The following is an 18,358-nucleotide window of genomic DNA, read 5'->3' as shown; positions in this document are numbered from 1 at the left end:
CAAAGCTCGACATGGGACGAGCGGCTGGCGATTGGAGAATGAATATTAGCAGCTGCCTCGGTGACGTGGGGAGTCAGAGAGTCCAGTCCCCACTGACTGCCCATTCCTTCTGGGCTCTGAGATCCAGTCGAGCTGGCTGGGTGTCTGGGCTCAGGCCTCGGTTCCAGTTTGCCTTTCCCGGGAGTGCGGGGGATGGGAGCCTGTTTTAACGGAGACGCAGTAAATGCTGGATTCTCCTGTTCTCTTCGCACCTTCCGGTGAGCTGCCATGGCGCTGGAAGTGGGTCAGAGCGGCGGGCGGCCGTTAGCAGTGGTTAGCAGTGCAGTCAGTGACAGCAGCACCCGGTGTAAGGTGGGGTCCCGGCCGGGGGATTGGGAGACACATCCTCCCGCTTCCTTCCTGCACTGGACTTTCTCACACAGGAGGCGGGTGTAGGGAGCGGGGCAGAGACACCTCCCATTGTCCTCACACACTCCTCCATTCTCACACCGTGTCAGCAAGTTATCACACACACCCACTGCAAGAGGCAGAAAAAAGAAAGGTTCAGATCATTGAAAATCTCCCCATGTTACAGATTGTTTCAACTGTCACCACTCCCAGTGTTTCACTTTTACAACAACATTTTATTATAAAAACATCCAGACACTGAGAATATTAATAAAGAATAATCAGAGCAGATTCCAAAGGGAATATATAAGGGTTCGGAAAGATATGAAGAAACAATTAGAAAAAGAAAGAGAAACTTTGGAATTAAATTATCAAGGAATATAAAATTAATTCGTAAAGTATTGGAAAGACACAGAAATAACTAATGGAAAATCAGGACAGGGATCGGGTCACTCAGGGATAAACACGGTCAACTCACAGGTAATGACAGTAAAATGGCAGAAATATGAAATAATTACTTTGCCTCGGGATTTACCAGGGAGACTAACATGATGGAGATGACCATCAGAGGAAGAAATCAAAAAGATATAAAGATAGAAAGGGAGGAGATAATTGATAAACGAATCAAACTTAGAGAGGATAAAACCCCTGACCCAGATGGATTGTATCTGCAAATATTATAAGCAGTTAGGGAAGAGATAACAGAGGCTCTGTTACAGTGGAATTAGAAATTCATTAAGAGGACAGGCAGACAGATCATGTGATTTCTATATTTAAAAGGGTAATAGAACATGTCAAGGGAACAATAGACCAATGAGCTTAACATCAGTGGGAGGAAAGATAATGGAATCCTTACTCAAAGATATGATAGAAAAACATTCAGAAACTAAAACTATAATAACGTGTGATCAGCATAGATTCCAAAATGGAAGGTCAAGCATAACCAACCTTATTGAACTCTTTGAAGAAGCCATAGAAAGAGTCAAGGTGGGTAATGTAGTTGATGTTATATATTTAGACTTTCATCAGGTACCACATCGTAGACTGACGATTGAATTCAGAACATTTGGAGTGAGCGGGGTTGCAGCAGAATGGATAACGATTTGGCGAAGAAAGAGTAAACAGAGAGCAGAGGTTAAAGCCAGTTACTCAGACTGGCACAAGTTGGGAAGTAATGTTCCACAAGGATTGATGCTGGGAGACTGTTGGAGGGTCAGTACTGAGGGAGTGCTGCATTGTCAGAGAGTCCGTGCTGAGGGAGTGCTGCACTGTCACAGGGTCAGCACTGAGTGAGTGCTGCACTGTCACAGGGTCAGCACTGTGTGAGTGCTGCACTGTCACAGGGTCAGCACTGTGTGAGTGCTGCACTGTCACAGGGTCAGCACTGTGTGAGTGCTGCACTGTCACAGGGTCAGCACTGTGTGAGTGCTGCACTGTCACAGGGTCAGCACTGTGTGAGTGCTGCACTGTCACAGGGTCAGCACTGTGTGAGTGCTGCACTGTCACAGGGTCAGCACTGTGTGAGTGCTGCACTGTCACAGGGTCAGCACTGTGTGAGTGCTGCACTGTCACAGCGTCAGTCCTGAGGGAGTTCTGTATAATTGAAAGTCGTGCTTTCTTTTTCTGCTCTAATCCAGCCACATTGTTTGCGAGCTCCTACTTTGCTTTGGGTTTGCAACCTCTAGTGATGAGATACTTGGCCGTGTGTGACCCAGCTTTGGGTCAGCTGCATGTGTCAGGAGAAATCAGCAATTATTAATCCCAGTTGGAGAACAACGCACAGTCTGAACACAACATCTGTACTGTGTACACACACACATCGAGTGGAGACTGTCCACCACTGCAAGAGGCTCCGAGAGACAAACAAACAGCTTGTTCATCTCCACCTCATCACCAATAAGACAAAAACTGACACTGAGACACGGGAGGAGATATTAGGACGGGGACCAAAAACTCAGTCAAAGAGATAGGTTTTAAGGAGCATCTTAGAGGAGGAGAGACAGGTGGAGAGGAAGAGAGGTTTAGGGAAGGAATTTCAGAGCTTAAGGTCCAGGCAGCTGAAGGTCCAGTACCCACATGTTCCTGCTCCAGTATCGCACTCCCAGTCAGTGGAAAGAGTTATGGTCACTCCTGGCCATTGTGGGGAGGTATGGTCACTTCCGGTCAGTGTGGTGAGTTATGGTCACATTCGGTCAGTGTGAGTGTGGGTTTGGGGATTCAATGTAACGGATGGTTTGGAAAGAGATGGGCAGCATGTGAAAGGTTAAATAAACAGGAACACGTTGATGAAAAATCTGGGAACAAGGGTGAACAGATTGAGTTCCGAGACACTCATCCAGTTCCCAGTCCTATGTCTGGGATAATGGAATTACAACTGGTTCCCATTGATCCTGGTCTCAGGCTTCCTACAAATATTCCCTCCACTTCCCACTGAATGTTCTCACTAAGTCTGAGTTAAGACACACTTTCCTCTTAGCTCAGATGAGTGTTGTATATATTACAACCTCCCTGCTTCGTATCTGCTTCACCGATCGAGGAGATTAAACTTTACTCCACAGACACAAACAAGCAGATTTCAGATCCCAGTCCCTGTTCACACCTACACCTGCTCACACTCACTCCCCGTTCACACCTACACCTGTTCACACTCACTCCCCATTCACACCTACACCTGTTCCTCACTCACCCCCCCGTTCACACCTAAACCTGTTCCTCGGTCAGTGAGGGACAAGGGAAGTTTGAGGGGAACGGTTCAATCCCGATACAGAAATATGCTCTGGGTCAGCAGGTCACAGGTCAGAGAGCGTAGATCTTACTTACGGTCACTGGCGACAGTGTCAGGGAGGCTTGGAGAGGGAAAGAGAAAAACAAAGAGTTAGATAGACGTTTGATTAACAATCTTTATTAATAAACACACGAATACAACCCATCACATGGAGTGTTCATGCGATCGACCTCACTCAAACTCACAAACAAAGATCTCATTGGGGATTCACACCAGCTCGAGGTGAGACCAGGTCGAGTTACTAAAGTGCTCACATAAGGCGAGTGTGAGGTTAGTGTGTAAGTACGTTCCCACTACGTGTGATTAATGTGTAAGTGAGCAGGGTTTATACGTAAGGGGGTCAGTAATCACATAGACCCCTCCCCCACTGCCCATTTGTGTCACTCTCTGTTTCCTGATCTCGGGACATTCCACACACAGCAATGACCACAGATATCCCTCACAACCTTCACTTCCTGATCTGCTTCAGATATTTATTACACAGAGGCTTATTCTCCTTTCACCCTCTCCAGCTGTTCCCCAGATGTTCATCCAGCTGTTAACATTCCATTCACACATCAGTCTCCACCTCACTGCTACCTCTGGATCTGTGTGTGTGTCCAAGTGAGATTTCATCACATTTAACCCATACGACTATTCTAACCTCACTCTCTACATCATGTCAGCAATTCCACCTTGTTTACTCACTGAGAGAGGCTTCAAAATCCTGAAGGGTTTTGATGGAGTAAATAAGGAGAAAGTGTTTCCAGTGGCAGGAGGGTCAGTGACCAGAGGACACAGATTGAAGAGAATTAGTAAAGAACCAGAGGGGGAGAGGAGGAGAATTTTATTTATACACAGAGAGTTGTTGTGATCTGGAATGTTCTGCCTGAAAGGGCGGTGGAAGCAGATTCAATGATAACTTTCAAAAGGGAATTGAATAAATATTTGAAAAGGATGAATTTACAGGGTTATGGGGAAAGAGCAGGAGAGTGGGATTAATTGGATAGATCTTTCAAAGAGCTGGCACAGGCACGATGGGCCGAATGTCCTCCTTCTGTGCTGTCTGATTCTCTGATTCTGTATCTGTACAATCTCCCACTGTCAGTCTCTGTTTACACATTAACACAATCACAAACATCCATTGGGTTGTATTTTGGAATTGATGCATTGCTGGGAGTTACGATGAGAATGAAATATGAAGTGAATCTTCCGCCGGCACTGGGCTGGGCCGGAGAAGCGCTCGTTACTCACAGACATTGGCCGTCCCTTTGGGGATTGGGAGGTACGAGCCCGCTGTCCACCGTCGGCCTTGAAAACCTTTCTTACATCTCCCGCAGTCCGGCCCCGTCGTGTTGTGTTCACACTCACAACTCAGCTTCCCCTTCTCCAAGATACAGTTGTTGGTGTGAAGATTGCACTTTCACCTGGTAACAAACAACAACAGGCTGGTTTAAAATAACCTGATCAGCTCTGTTCGACAGCGGACTCTCCACTCCGGGACTCCGCTCCCCCTTTACCAGCTTAGCTCTGGAAACTCTAACATTTTTCTCCCCACTGGTTCCAGTGTTAGTTCACCGGGAACTCCAGCTTCAGATCAGGTGAATGAGCAACATTCAGTGATAGAATGAGTATGGTTTACAGAACAAACAACTCTTCTTTTCAATAGAAATCTCCAAGAAATGTGACAGGAAAACTGACAGGAGTGGATATCAGTGATTCAGGATAGAAAAAGGAAGCAGAGTGTGGGGTTTGGGATCAGTTGGCTAGATCGGGACACAGGCACAGACTGGGAAAAGGCAGGTTCGGGACTGAAGTCAGGGACAACCTGCTGGTGAAATTTTTTTTAAATATTCTAACGGACACAATCGCATTGTCACGCTCTTGTTTTTTTCTCCTCGGAAATATTGTGTGTGCCTTTAAGACTGTGAAAGTATTAGTGCACCTTTAAAACAGAAAGTACCGGACACTCACTCTGCCAGATTGCAAACTGGTTGCCAAGCAACAACAGCAGGAGAGAGAGGACACATGATTCAATGTTGCAGTTTGACTTTTGAAACTTGCTGGCAAAAACTGGTTTTAAGCACACAGAGTTCTGAGGTAATTTGAACTGAAGAAGCTGTGTTATTTCTCTCTCTCAAAATTCTACAAAGCTTCAAGCCAATTTAATTCCCAAAGAAAAATAAGAAAAGCTTTTCTTCACAAAGTATCGGTATTGCTGTGTTCATCATTGAAGCGCACAATTTAATAATCCAAAAGCCAAACTGAACTGCTGAGTTCCTATCTTTGAAGGACCTTTAATTTCCATCGGACCACTGTGAAGACTTCAAGCGACCTTTGACTTTTTCTATATTGGAAGACTCTATTTGTCAGGAATGTAACTTGCAAAGACTACTTTTTCAGTCAACTAATTAAAAACTGAAGTACTGTTAATTTTTAGTATATATATGTGAATGCGAGAGTTAGTTTTTTTAACAAGAAGTTATAACATCTTTAGACATTGGTTTATCATAGTCACGTTTCAGATTTTAAAAAATAGTTCATTTGTTGTTATCTAAAGATACTTGGTTAGTTCCACTATATTTGGGGGTTACCATGGTGTTCAATTTGGTTGCTTTTTCTGATTTGGAAAGCTTAAAAAATATGCTGTGACCTGTGGAGCAACGGGACTGAATTAACAGTGCATTGCTCCCACTGCAATCAGAATCATATATCTTAGCTGGGGGCTTTGTCCTGCATGGTTTCAACATATTTTAATTGGGGGTTGATCTGGGATTTGAACCTGGGATCTCTCACACATTGACAGCGAATCCATTGCTTCACTGATAGTAGCTGTGCCTTCAGCTGCCTGGGCCCAAAGCTCTGGAATTCCCTCCCTAAACCTGTCCATCTCTCTACCCCTCTCTCTCCTCCTTTAAAACACTCTTTAATACTGACCTCTTTAGCAAGCTTTTGGTCACCTGTCCTAATATCTCCTTATGGATCTCAGTGGCATATTTGGTCTGATTTACTCTCCTGTGAAGCAGTTTGGGATGTTTTACTATGTTAAAAGTGCTATATAAATACAAGTTGTTGTTGTTTAGTAAGTGTGATTTGGAAAGGCCCAAAGTGTTGGACCCGTCTCTCTGCCGTGAAGCGTGAGAACACTGCTCTCGCTGACTCTGTATTAACAACATCGAGCCGCTGTTTAACTCACTGCGAAGGAGAAGCTTCAATATCTGCAGATTGGACATTGCACAGTTTGTCAATTCACAGTTCTGTGAAATATTTACCAAACTAAGCAAAACACGGACAGTTCCTTGGAGTCAAATGAACGGCATCGTAAACATTTTCCTGCTCCTATTCTCTAATTAGTGTCTGAAGATTCTCCTGGACTAAAAGCTCGAGTGAGTCTCCCAGAAGCTGAGTGTAGAATAATGAGGTAATGGCTCCGAGTCCCGGAGATTGTGTGATGGGCGAATGGGAATTCACTGATCGAGACTGAATATAGATTGAACAGGAAGGAAGTGTTCAGTCAGAATCATTCATTAAATCATCAGCGGCTTTGATCGAGTAAATAAGGAGAAACTGTTTCCAGTGGCAGGAGGGTGGGTGACCAGAGAGACACAGATTGAAGGGATTTGGTAAAAGAACCAGAGGGGGAGAGGAGGAGAATTTTATTTACACAGCGAGTTGTTGTGATCTGGAATGTTCTGCCTGAAAGGGCACTGGAAAATCCAATAATAACATTCAATACTACAAGGGGAAAATTTACAGGTCTAAAGGGAAAGAGCAGGGGAGTGGAACTAATTGAATAGCTCTTTCAAAGAGCCAGCACAGGCACGATGGGATGAATGGCCTCCTTCTGTGCTGTCTGATTCTCTGAATCCTGATGAGACTGGATGTAGGCAGTGTTGAGAGTAAAGGGACAGATTCTGCTCGCTCCATGCTGCTCGATTGGTTGAACACTGAGCAGGAAATGGCTCCCTCATGGTGAGCCAGCCAGCAGGACTCTGAAAGCTCACTAACAAGTCCATCACCAGGGACAGGGGGAGCTGTCACAGTGCTGCTCTGTACAGGCTGTCACAGAGACATTCAGGGAAGCTTTTACAGTCCACACAGGGGCAGCTGACAGTGCTGAGTGGGCCGAGGGAGGGATCCCGATCTATCACTGTAAAACCTCACCAGTTACCGAGTGCTCACATCAGTGAGTCTGAGCAGAAACAGTGAGAAGCTCTCACCCTCCGGGAATCTCCGACAGAGTGAGAGTGATCCCAGATATTGGCCCTGATCGTGGCCCTGTCCCAGATGTTGACCCTGATCGTGCCGCCCCCAGATGTTGACCCTGACCCGGTGCTGCCTGGATGTGAAGTGTGGGGTCAGTGACTCTGTCCAGAAGTGTTGAGAAGCTCTCACCGCCTGCGGATGTCCAGGTTGGAGATGGCGTAGAAGTATTTGGAGAGGTTGAGTGGGTCAACACTGGTGGGCCCAGTGGCCGGCCGGAGCAGCCTGAGCCGCAGGTCGGTCAGGGTGAAGAAGTCCCTCAGATCCTTGGTGGTGTCCAGCTGGCCGTACAGTGAGGCCATGTCACGGAGACGGGGTCCCCCAAACAGGGCAAAATGCTCCTGGATCACGAAGCGGACCATCTTCTCCACATAGCCCCTGGAGTACTCCTCCGTACAGATGATGTCCAGCACCGAGGCCGGCCTCAGATCCCGGGCCCTTCTCGGCTCCATCCTGAAGGAGTTGAGGCAGTCGGCTCTGGTCGGGCTGCCACGTCCGGCCATGGTCCAGAGACTTCTCCAGGACCATCTGCTCCGGCCGGCCTGTCTCGAAGGTGATGACTATGTCCTCGGTCAGCTCGATGCTCTTGCCCCAGGACAGAGTAATGTTGACCAGGAGCGGCTCGGGGAAACTCCTCCAGGAGACACTTTGCCAAAAGGTGTTGGGAATCCGCCCCTCGTCATCCAGCATCAGCTCAGGCGGGTGTACGAGCTTGGGCGTGCGAGCGTCACACTCAAAGACCAAAGGACAAAGAACAGTACAGCACAGGAACAGGCCATTCGACCCTCCAAGCCTGCGCCGATTTTGATGCCTGCCGAAACTAAAACCTTCTGCAGTCTGGGGTCCGTATCCCTCTATTCCCATCCTATTCATGTATTTGTCAAGATGCCTCTTAAACGCCGCTATCATACCTGCCTCCACCACCTCCCCCGGTAGCAAGTTCCAGGCACTTGCCACCCTCTATGCAAAAAACTTGCCTCGCACATCCCCTCTCAGCTTAAACCTATGTCCCCTAGTAACTGACTCTTCCACCCTGGGAAAAAGCTTCTGACTATCCACTCTGTCCATGCCACTCATAACTTTGTAAACCTCTATCATGTCGTCCCTCCAGCTCCGTCGTTCCAGTGAAAACAATCCGAGTTTATCCAACCTCTCCTCATAGGTAATGCCCTCCAGACCAGGCAACATCTTAGTAAACCTCTTCTGTACTCTCTCCAAAGCCACTTGTTGTTGCACATGTACGGGTTCTCCTGGAAATGGAGACAGGAACAAAATGGGTTAGATACAGAGTAAAGCTCCCTCTACACTGTCCCATCAAACACTGCCAGAACAGATACAGCACGAGTTAGATACATGTCATGACCGAGTCAGGAGGAGTGCACTGTTTTTATAGTTCCACTTCTCCACAGGTCACAACATACATTTAATTTATTTCCCAGTTAGCAATATGGTCAATCATAGATCAGAGATTCTATTTTTATCCCAAAATAAAATACACCAACCAGTTTTCTTCAGTAAACAACAAAATTATTAGTTTATTATAAAACAAGTCTTATCCAGTAACGAAGCAAAGCAATAACACACAAATTGAAATATATGTTCCCATAGCCCCTCTCTCTCTCACACACACACACACACACACACACACACACACACACACACACACACACACACACACACACACACACACACACACACACACACACACACACACACACACCAAAAAAAAGAGATTTACTCTTTCAAGCTCTATGAGAAAATAAAACAGACAAAAACAAATATTTTGGCCCAAATTCTTGAAGAAAAAAGAGAAGATATGAAAAGATGTCAGATGTCCTTTTTCTCCGGTTTGGCTTCCCAAAAAAAGCGTTGATGGCTATCACTGGGATCTTCCTAGAACAGTTCTTTTCAGGCGACTGTGAAGATCAGTTTGGGCAGGCTTTCCAGGAGAAATGTGGTAACAGTTTCCATCGGTTTCATACACTTCCTTCTCAGGACTTCTTAAAGAGATGGAAAAACTGGCAGGTTTTTCAAAGAGATGGAACAAATGGAGTTGGGGTTTGCACTCTTGGCAAGTTTTCTCCGACTGTCTTCAAAGTAGTTCACACTCCAACTCTATACAAAGTGAAGCCAAAGACATCTCAGGAGTCAAGCCTCCTGACCCCTATAAATCTTGACCTGTCACTTCACTGTAAACATCTTCATTGAATCAAAAAAGCCCCCTGCTGGGTATTTATCTGATAACAGGTGCCTTCCAGTAGTTAACAAAAACAAGAAATACTGGATTCACTCAGCAGGTCTGGCAGCATCTGTGGAAAGAGAAGCAGAGTTAACGTTTCGGGTCAGTGACCCTTCTTCGGAACTGACAAATATTAGAAAAGTCACAGATTATAAACAAGTGAGGTGGGGGTTGAGCAAGAGATAACAAAGGAGAAGGTGCAGATTGGACCAGGCCACATAGCTGACCAAAAGGTCAGGGAGCAAAGGCAAACAATATGTTAATGGTGTGTTGAAAGACAAAGTATTAGTACAGATTAGGTGTGAATATACTGAATATTGAACAGCAACAAGTGCAAACAGTAGTTGCTGTTTGCACGCCAACTCCAAAAGACCTTCTGATAACCTCTTTAAAAAAAAACACCAATTCCAGCATCTATGGAATCTTTTTTTTTTAGTTTTAAGACACAAATCCTCAAAATTTAACAAAAAAACGGAGCATTCGTAACACCCCCACCCTTGGAGGAATGAAACAGAATTTTCAAATGCATGGAAAAGTATGGAAAAACAGAAGGTGAAAATTTTTAAAACACATTTACACATTCATTCTCATTCACTTTTTACTTGTAGTTAATAGAGTTCTGCTTTCTACCACCTTTGCACTCATCTAACTGAAAGCACAGTAAGATTCTGGATAAAGCATCCGCAATTACATTATTTTTCCCTGCAATTTTAATAATCTTTAAATGATAATGCTGCAATAGTAAACTTCATTGGAAGAGTCTGGCATCCTGATTTTTGAATTTGTCCTCAAAGGCTACAGTGCTTTGGTCATCAAATACCAGTGTCTCTCTGTAATCGTGGTGGACATAGACTTCAAAATGCTCAAGAGCCAATAACAAACCGAGGGTTTATTTTTTCACTGTTAAATATCTTTTTTGATGTCTATTTAACTATTGGGAAAAGTATCCCACTGGCCTTTCTATACCTGATTCATCGTCTTGTAACAAGACTGCACCAATACTCAGGTCATTAGCATCAATCGCTACTTTGAAGGGCTTAGTGAAATTTGGAGCAGCCAACACGAGTTCATTAATCAAAATGGCTTTCAGCCTCTCAAATGAAAGTTGGCACTTCCCTGACCACCCTACCTTGGTGTTCTTTTTTTGTAACAAATCTGTCAGTGGAGCCACTATCGTACAAACATTTGGTTGAAACCACATATCCTCAAAAACTTCATGATTTCTCATTTAGTCTTAAGGGTAGGGAACTCCACCAATCTTGGTACTTTTGCTGTTCTTGGCAACACTTATCTTTGCCCTACTATATGCCCTAGGTAGGTTACTCTCACTTTTGCGAATTCACTTTTAGCAAGGTTTATTATTAAATCAGCTGATTGTAATTTTCCACACAGAGATTCTAGTTGTTTCAAGTGTTCCTTCCAAGTGTCGCTGTATACCAGCACATCATTAAGGTAAACCACACAGTTAGGAACACTGGCTCCCACTTGGTTCATTAGTCTGAAAAGTTGCTGTGGCATTTTTTTTTGTCGAAATGGCATCACTTGGCACTGGGAAAGACTATGACAAAGGCTGATATTTCTTTGAGGATACTTGCCAGTATCCCTCTAACAAATTTGTTTTTGTAAGAAACATAGCACTGCCCACTCTGTCACTTGTTACGACTAGGTGAGGAAGGGGTCTAGGGGTTCCCTCTCAGCCTTTACTTGGTTTAACTGTAACAGGATTTAATTTTTAAAAGCACATGTTTTTAGCTCCCCCTCAGTAAATCCTTGTTCACTGTTTTCCAACTGCAAGGCAAAGAAATCAATCAGACAGGTTTTCTTAGATTTAAACAAGAAAGGTGGAAGTTTATTAATCTTAAACTCTAATTCGGTTAATGACTACGAATACGTGACGTGACCACGCTAGCGTGCATATGTGATTAAACACACACACAGATAGAGACAGAAAAAGTAGAAAGAATAAAGGAGAAAAGTTTGAGGCAATAGCTGGATTCTATTTACAGTCCATTGAGTTCGATGTGGAGTGTTTGGTTGCTGGTAAGTCTTGCCATTTCATTGGGGCCCAGTGCACACTTTAAAACTTGTTTCGATGTTGGAGTCTTTGCTCTCTTGAAGTTTAAGTGACTTCAGTGGATCCAGAGAATAGTGTGAGAGAGAGAGAGAAAGAGAGAGCGGCTGACTTCTTCCAGGATCAGTTGCAATCTGCAGTCTCAGCCAGGCTGTCCTGTGAGCAGTTCGAAACCAGACTTGGGCCAGCAGGTTAGTTATGTGACTCGCTTTTTTAACAAACTCCTTCGTTTGTGGATTCCAAAGCTCTCGGTCAGAGGATGTAGTGCTGTCTTTTGCAAGATGTCCAGACCAATCTCTGTTAATTGAATCAGTGAGCAGTTCCCCTTGTCTTTTCCTGGCTGACTGTCTCTTAGGATGCAAATGTTTTGCCAGCCACTCCTGATCTCTTTAAACAAGACATCTCTCCACTCCAGCAACAGTTTAAGATTAATGTTCATGTGGCAAAATTAATATGCCTCATTCTTGACAGGTGGGGCTCTTCATCACACATAACAGTCTTCGAAGCAAGTCTGGTAGGAGTCTGCCTTTGTTACTGCATTAACTTTTCTGCAGTCTATGCAGAGTTTAGTTGAACCATCAAGTGTAGGCTATAATACCACTGGGGAACTCCAGCTGCTTTGACTGGGTTCAGTTAGGTAGTTTTCCAGCATGTATTGGATTTCTGCTTTTACCTGGGCCTGTTTGTCTGGACTTAAGCAATAAGGATACTGTTTTATATGAACGGATTCCCCGATATCCACATCATCCTGGTTGTGCCTACAGACTCTTTTTAAAGTCGCGAGTAGCCTTGTTAGGTCTTCTCGTTGTTCTGCATCTAAATATGAAAGCATCGTGTCCAATCTCCTTAACAATTCAGTATTAGCTAACCGGATATTAGGAGGTTCAACTGAGAATTGTCTAGGTCTCCTTCTGCCTCATCCTCACTATCCCTTTCATCCTTCACTGTCCCTGTTACCGAACAAACCTGTACTGGCTTATCCTCCTCCCGGCAATGATATTGTTTCAACATATTGGTGTGATATTTCCAATTCTTTTTCCGGCGATCTGGGGTGAGAATCAAACAATTTACTTTATCCATGCTTTTGACCAATTTATACGGACCACTGAGCTTTGCTTTCAATGGTTCACCCTGTAAAGGCAGTACTACTAACACCTCATCCCCTGGTTGAAATGTTCAGATCTTGACATGCTGCTCTGCCCATTTCTTCATGTTTGTTTGGAAAGCATTAAGGTGCTCCTGAGCCACTTTTCAGATTCACGTGAGCCGTGCCCGGAACATGGATACATAATCTAGCACAGAAGATTCATCTCTCTGTTCTAAAAACCTTTCTTTAATTAGTTTTAGAGGACCTCATATCTCATGTCCAGAAACTAATTCAAAAGGACTAAACCCAGTCGACTCATTAGGTGAAATCCTAGTGGCAAACAAAAGAAATTCTAGCCCTTTAGCCCAATCATGGGGATATTCATGACAGTATGCCCTGATCATTATTTTGAGGGTCTTATGGTACCGTTCTATAGCCCCTTATGCCTTTAGATGGTATGTTGAGGACTTTAACTGTGTTATACTCAAATTACCCATAACTTGTTGAAAGGTTTTAGACATCCAGCTGGAACCTTGATCCGACTGACTCTCAATTGGTAATCCATATCTAGTGAAGAATTGGGTTAACTTCTGTACCACTAACTTAGCAGCAACTGTCCTCAAGGGAATGGCCTCTGGGAATTGAGTAACCATGTCCATGATAGTGAATCTATATTGGTGTCCCGCTTTTGTTTTCGGTTAAAGTCCCACACAATCGACCAACATCCTACTAAAAGGTTTGCTAAAACTGGTCTGGGAATTAGAGGTGCCAGTTTAATGGCAGGTTAGGGTTTTCCCACATCTGGCACGTTTCACAAAACTGCACCACGTCCTTGGAAAGACTTGGCCAGTAAAAATGTTGACTTATACATGATTGGGTCTTCCGGATCCCCCACATGTCCCACTATAGGAATTTCATGCATTATCCTTAATAGTTCCTGGCGATACTTGAGCAGTGCCATTATCTGGTGAACAACTGTCGATTCTTCAGCTGCAGGTCTGTGAGGAGATCTCCCACTTCCTTATCAGAATTCCATTTTTAACATTGCAGTCTGCTGGAACTCCCTTTGCCTCAGCTTCAGTTAGAGCTTTTCCTGCCTCCAACTTCACTTGGATTTTATGTGACTACTGGAGAAACGACTACCTTCGTTCTGGCCAAATCATTCTCCAGGATTAGGTCAACCCCATCTCCTGGCAAAGTATGGGTAACTTCTACAGTTACTATTCCAGACATTAGGTCACACTCCAGGTGTACCTGTTACAAAGGTACGGGTATATACTCCCTGCCAATTCCATTCACTGAAACCTTGGCATTCAGTGCACTCTCTGGTGGAAAAGTTATGCCTTTCCCAGCAAAAGAGTTTGGGTGGTTCCTGTATCCCTAAGTATAACTATAGGCTTACCTGCCTCACTTGAGGGATAAGGAGTTACTTTCACTTTTGACAAGAATTCCCTATAACTGTCAGTTATCTTATTCACTACCCCGGCACTCTCAGCGGGTTTTTTAACTTGGCCTTACAGCTGGAGTCACAGCTGATTTGTCATACTCTTGGTCAGGACCCTTTCTCTGCATTGGCTTTGTGTACCCCAATAAGTCCCATGTGTTTACCCCACAACTGCCAGGTTCTGCACCAAGGTGTCCCACTTTGTGACAATGGTAACACTTGGGCTGCGGACCTCACTTCCACCCTCAGCATCTTCCTTTCTGGCCAGAGGAGGAGATCCCGAGGCGTTCCCAGCTGTCCCTTCTTGTTGCTGGCTACTTGCCTTCCTTTATTCTCCCACCATCTATCCCTTTCTGGTTTGTGGAGATAATAGACAAAGAGTATGGGCTTGTAAACAAGCTCGTAATCATCAGTGATCTCAGCTGTCTGTCCGGCTGTTGAAACCTTCTAGTTCTCTACATGGGTTCTTACTAATAGAGGGAGTGAATTTTTAAATTCTTCCAGGAGAATGAGTTCTTCGGGGGGGGTGCGGTTATTATACACGGCCTTTACCTTTGGTGCCCACATCCAATGATCTAAATTAATTTGCTTTACCTTTTCAAATTCTATACAAGTCTGACCAGGCTGTGCCACTTCTACTCCGTACATGGGCTGGGTTCGTGTACTGGCACTTTGACAACTGGCTGCTGGAGGACGAGCAATTCCAGGATCCATTCCGTTGATTCTGGGCTGACTGGAGAAGGAAGCAGGAGGGCATCCATTCCTTGATGCTATGGTGGGATGTGGGCAAGAGGCACATCTGTGTCTTCTATCAGGAGTACGTGCAAGGGTCGATTAAGTGATGGGAAACCGAGAGAGGGCGCCTGGAGAGGAAGGTTCTTGACTTGGAGGCCAGTCTCGGTCAGGCCATCCTGGACACGGCCCTGTGGCCGGCCTACAAAGAGAAGAAGGACACGCTGAGGCAGCTCGTAGGGTCTTGAGGCACATACGTGAGGTCGTGGATCCAGATTCTGGAAGATTTGGACCGTGCCTCACCCTTCTACTCACTGGGAAAATGGCAGGGGGACGTAAGCAGCTCGTTGAGCTGCTGGCCGACGACAGATCCTCTTTTATGGATCCAGAGGGTATTACAGCACGTTGTTCTCTCTGAATCCGTCCAGAGAGGACGTGTGCAGAGTTTTCTGGGAGGACTTGCAGAAGGTCAGCCTGGAGGGCGCCGAAGTACTGGAGGCTCCGCTCACGATGTTGGAACTGACCAGCGCCCTCCATCAGCTCTCGAGGGGCAAATCCCCAGGACGGGTTGACTGTTGATTTCCTCAGGGCATTCTGGGATGTCCTGGGTGGTGGTTACGCACGGGTCCTGGGGGAAAGCCTGGCGACTGGGGAGACGCCCCTCTCATGGCGCAGGGTGGTCATCATCCTGCTGCCAAAGAGGGGCTAAGTCCAGATGCTTAAGAACTGGGGTCCGGTCTCCCACAACACGGATTATAAGATCTTTGCCCGGGCTATGTTTCCCCACCTAGGCTCCTTACTGGCTCACATAATCCACCCTGACCAGTCCTACACAGTCCTGAGCCAGTCCATCTAGGACAGCATCCACCTGGTCCGAGACCTGATCCATCTTTCCCAGAGAACTGGTTTATCTCTGCCTCAATAAGGAGAAGGTGTTCAACATGAATACCTTTTCGGGATTTTGAGTGCGTTCGGAATCGGGCTTTATTTTGTGGCCTGTGTCCGAATTATATACACAGCAGCAGTGTGTCTGGTCAATGTTAACAGATCATTGATGGTGCCCCTTCACTTTGCGAGAGGAGTACGTCAGGGATGCCCCATGTCCGGCCAATTATATACCAACTGTATGTAGCCAACCCGTCCCACCTGATTGCCTGCGCCACTTCGAAGTTACCTTTGCGACCAGGTGTCCCTAGAGAGGGAGCATGCGATGTCTGCTAGTTCGTTTCAGGCACTGCAGGGGCTGGGGTGCATTATCGATGCCGAGAATGGTATTTTATTTTGAGTCCTATTTTATTTATCTGTTTTTAAATTGTTATGAAAAAAATTGGGGTTGGTTGCTTGCTCATTGGAACTGCTGAGTCATAGAATTGTAGAGTTATACAGCACAGAGACAGGCCCTTCGGCCCATCGTGTCTGTGCTGGCCATCAAGCGCCTATCTATTCTAATCCCATGTTTCAGTACTTGGCCCGTGGCCTTGTATGCTGTGGCATTTCAAGTGCACATCTAAATACTACTTAAATGTTGTGAGGGTTCCTGCCTCTACCACCCTTTCAGGTAGTGTGTTCCAGATTTTAAGCACCCTCTGGGTGAAAATTTTTTTCCTCAAATCCCCTCGAAACCTCCTGCCCGTTACCTTCAATCTATGCCCCCTGGTTATTGATCCCTCCGCTAAGGGAAAAAGTTTCTTCCTATCCATCCTATCAATGCCCCTCATAATTTTGTACATCTCAATCAGGTACCCCCTCAGCCTTCTCTGCTCTAAGGAAAACAACCCTAGCCTATCCAATCTCTCTTCATAGCTGAAATGCTCCAGCACAGCTAACATTCTGGTGGATCTCCTCTGCAGCCTCTCCAGTGCAATCAGATCCTTCCTCTCGTGTGGGACCAGAACTGTACACACTCCAGCTGTGGCCTAACTAGCGCTTTATACAGCTCCATCATAACCTCTTTGCTCTTATCTTCTATGCTTCAGCTAATAAAAGCAAGTATTCCATATGTCTTTCTAACCACCTTATCTACCAGTGCTGCTGCCTTCAGTGATCTATGGACAAGTACACCAAGGTCCCTCTGACCCTCTGTACTTTCTTGGGTCCTACCATCCAAAATGCATCACCTCACACTTCTCAGGATTAAATTCCATTTGCCACTGCTCTGCCCATCTTACCAGCCCATCTATATCTTTCTGTAATCTAAGACTTTCCTCCTCACTATTAACAACACCACCAAATTTCGTGTCATCTGCAAACTTACTGATCGTACATCCTATATTCATGTCTAAATTATTAATGTGCACTGCAAATAGCAAGGGTCCCAGCACCGATCCCTGCGGTACACCACTGGTCACAGGCTTCCACTCACAAAAACAACCCTCGACCATCACCCTCTGTCTCCTGCCACTCAGCCAATTTTGGATCCAATTTACCAAATTGCCCTGGATACCATGGGCTCTTACCTTATTGACCAATCTCCCATGTGGGACCTTATCAAAAGCCTTACTGAAGTCCATGTAGACTACATCAACTGCCTTACTCTCATTTACACATCGAGTTACCTCTTCGACAACTTCAATCAAGTTTGTTAGACACGATCTCCCCCTGACAAAGCCATGCTGACTATTTCTGATTAATCTCTGCCTCTCCAAGTGGAGATTAATCCTGACCCTCAGAACTTTTTCCAATAGTTTCCCTGCCACTGATGTTAGACTCACTGACCTGTAATTACCTGGTTTATCCCTGCTCCCCTTCTTGAATGATGGTCCCACATTTGCTGTCCTCTGGTACCTCTCCTGAGGCCAGAGAGGATTTGAAAATTTGTGTCAGAGCCCCTGCTATTTCCTCCGTTGCCTCACATAACAGCCTGGGATACATTTCATCTGGGCCTGGGGATTTATCCACTTTTAACTCACTAAAACAGCTAATACTTCCTCCCTTTCAATGCTAATTTGTTCAAGTATATCACAATTCCCTTCCTGATCTCTACACTTACATCCTCCTTCTCCATAGTGAACACAAATGAAAAGTAATCATTTAAAGCCTCACCTATGTCCTTTGGCTTTGCACACAGATTGCCACTCTGGTCCCTAATGGGCCCTACTCTTTCCCTGGTTATCTTCTTGCCTTTAGTATACTTAGAAAATGCCTTGAGATTTTCCTTTATCTTGCCCACCAGTGTTTTTTCATGTCCCCTCTTCGCTCTCCTAATTACTTTTTTAATTACCCCACTCCACTTTCCATACTCCTCTCGTGCCTCTGCAGTTTTCAGTGCCTTGAATATGCCATAAGCCTCCTTTTTTTCCTTATCAAAGCCTCTATATCCCTTGAGCAACAGCTGACTACTGCAGGCAGTTGGAGGCAGTGAAGCTGAAGAG

The 18,358-nt window shown here is 45.2% G+C and overlaps 1 pseudogene; it reads right to left on the bottom strand.

Moving 5' to 3' along the window:
* Positions 1-284: 284 nt before the first annotated feature.
* Positions 285-12,556, bottom strand: LOC137345759 (netrin-G1-like; annotated as a pseudogene).
* Between the last annotated feature and the right edge of the window lie 5,802 nt (positions 12,557-18,358).

This window comes from Heterodontus francisci, chromosome 29 (genome assembly GCF_036365525.1).
Source record: "Heterodontus francisci isolate sHetFra1 chromosome 29, sHetFra1.hap1, whole genome shotgun sequence".
Classification (NCBI taxonomy): domain Eukaryota; kingdom Metazoa; phylum Chordata; class Chondrichthyes; order Heterodontiformes; family Heterodontidae; genus Heterodontus; species Heterodontus francisci.
The sequence above is the reverse complement of the archived record's forward strand: the minus strand, read 5'-3'. Positions and strand labels throughout refer to the sequence as shown.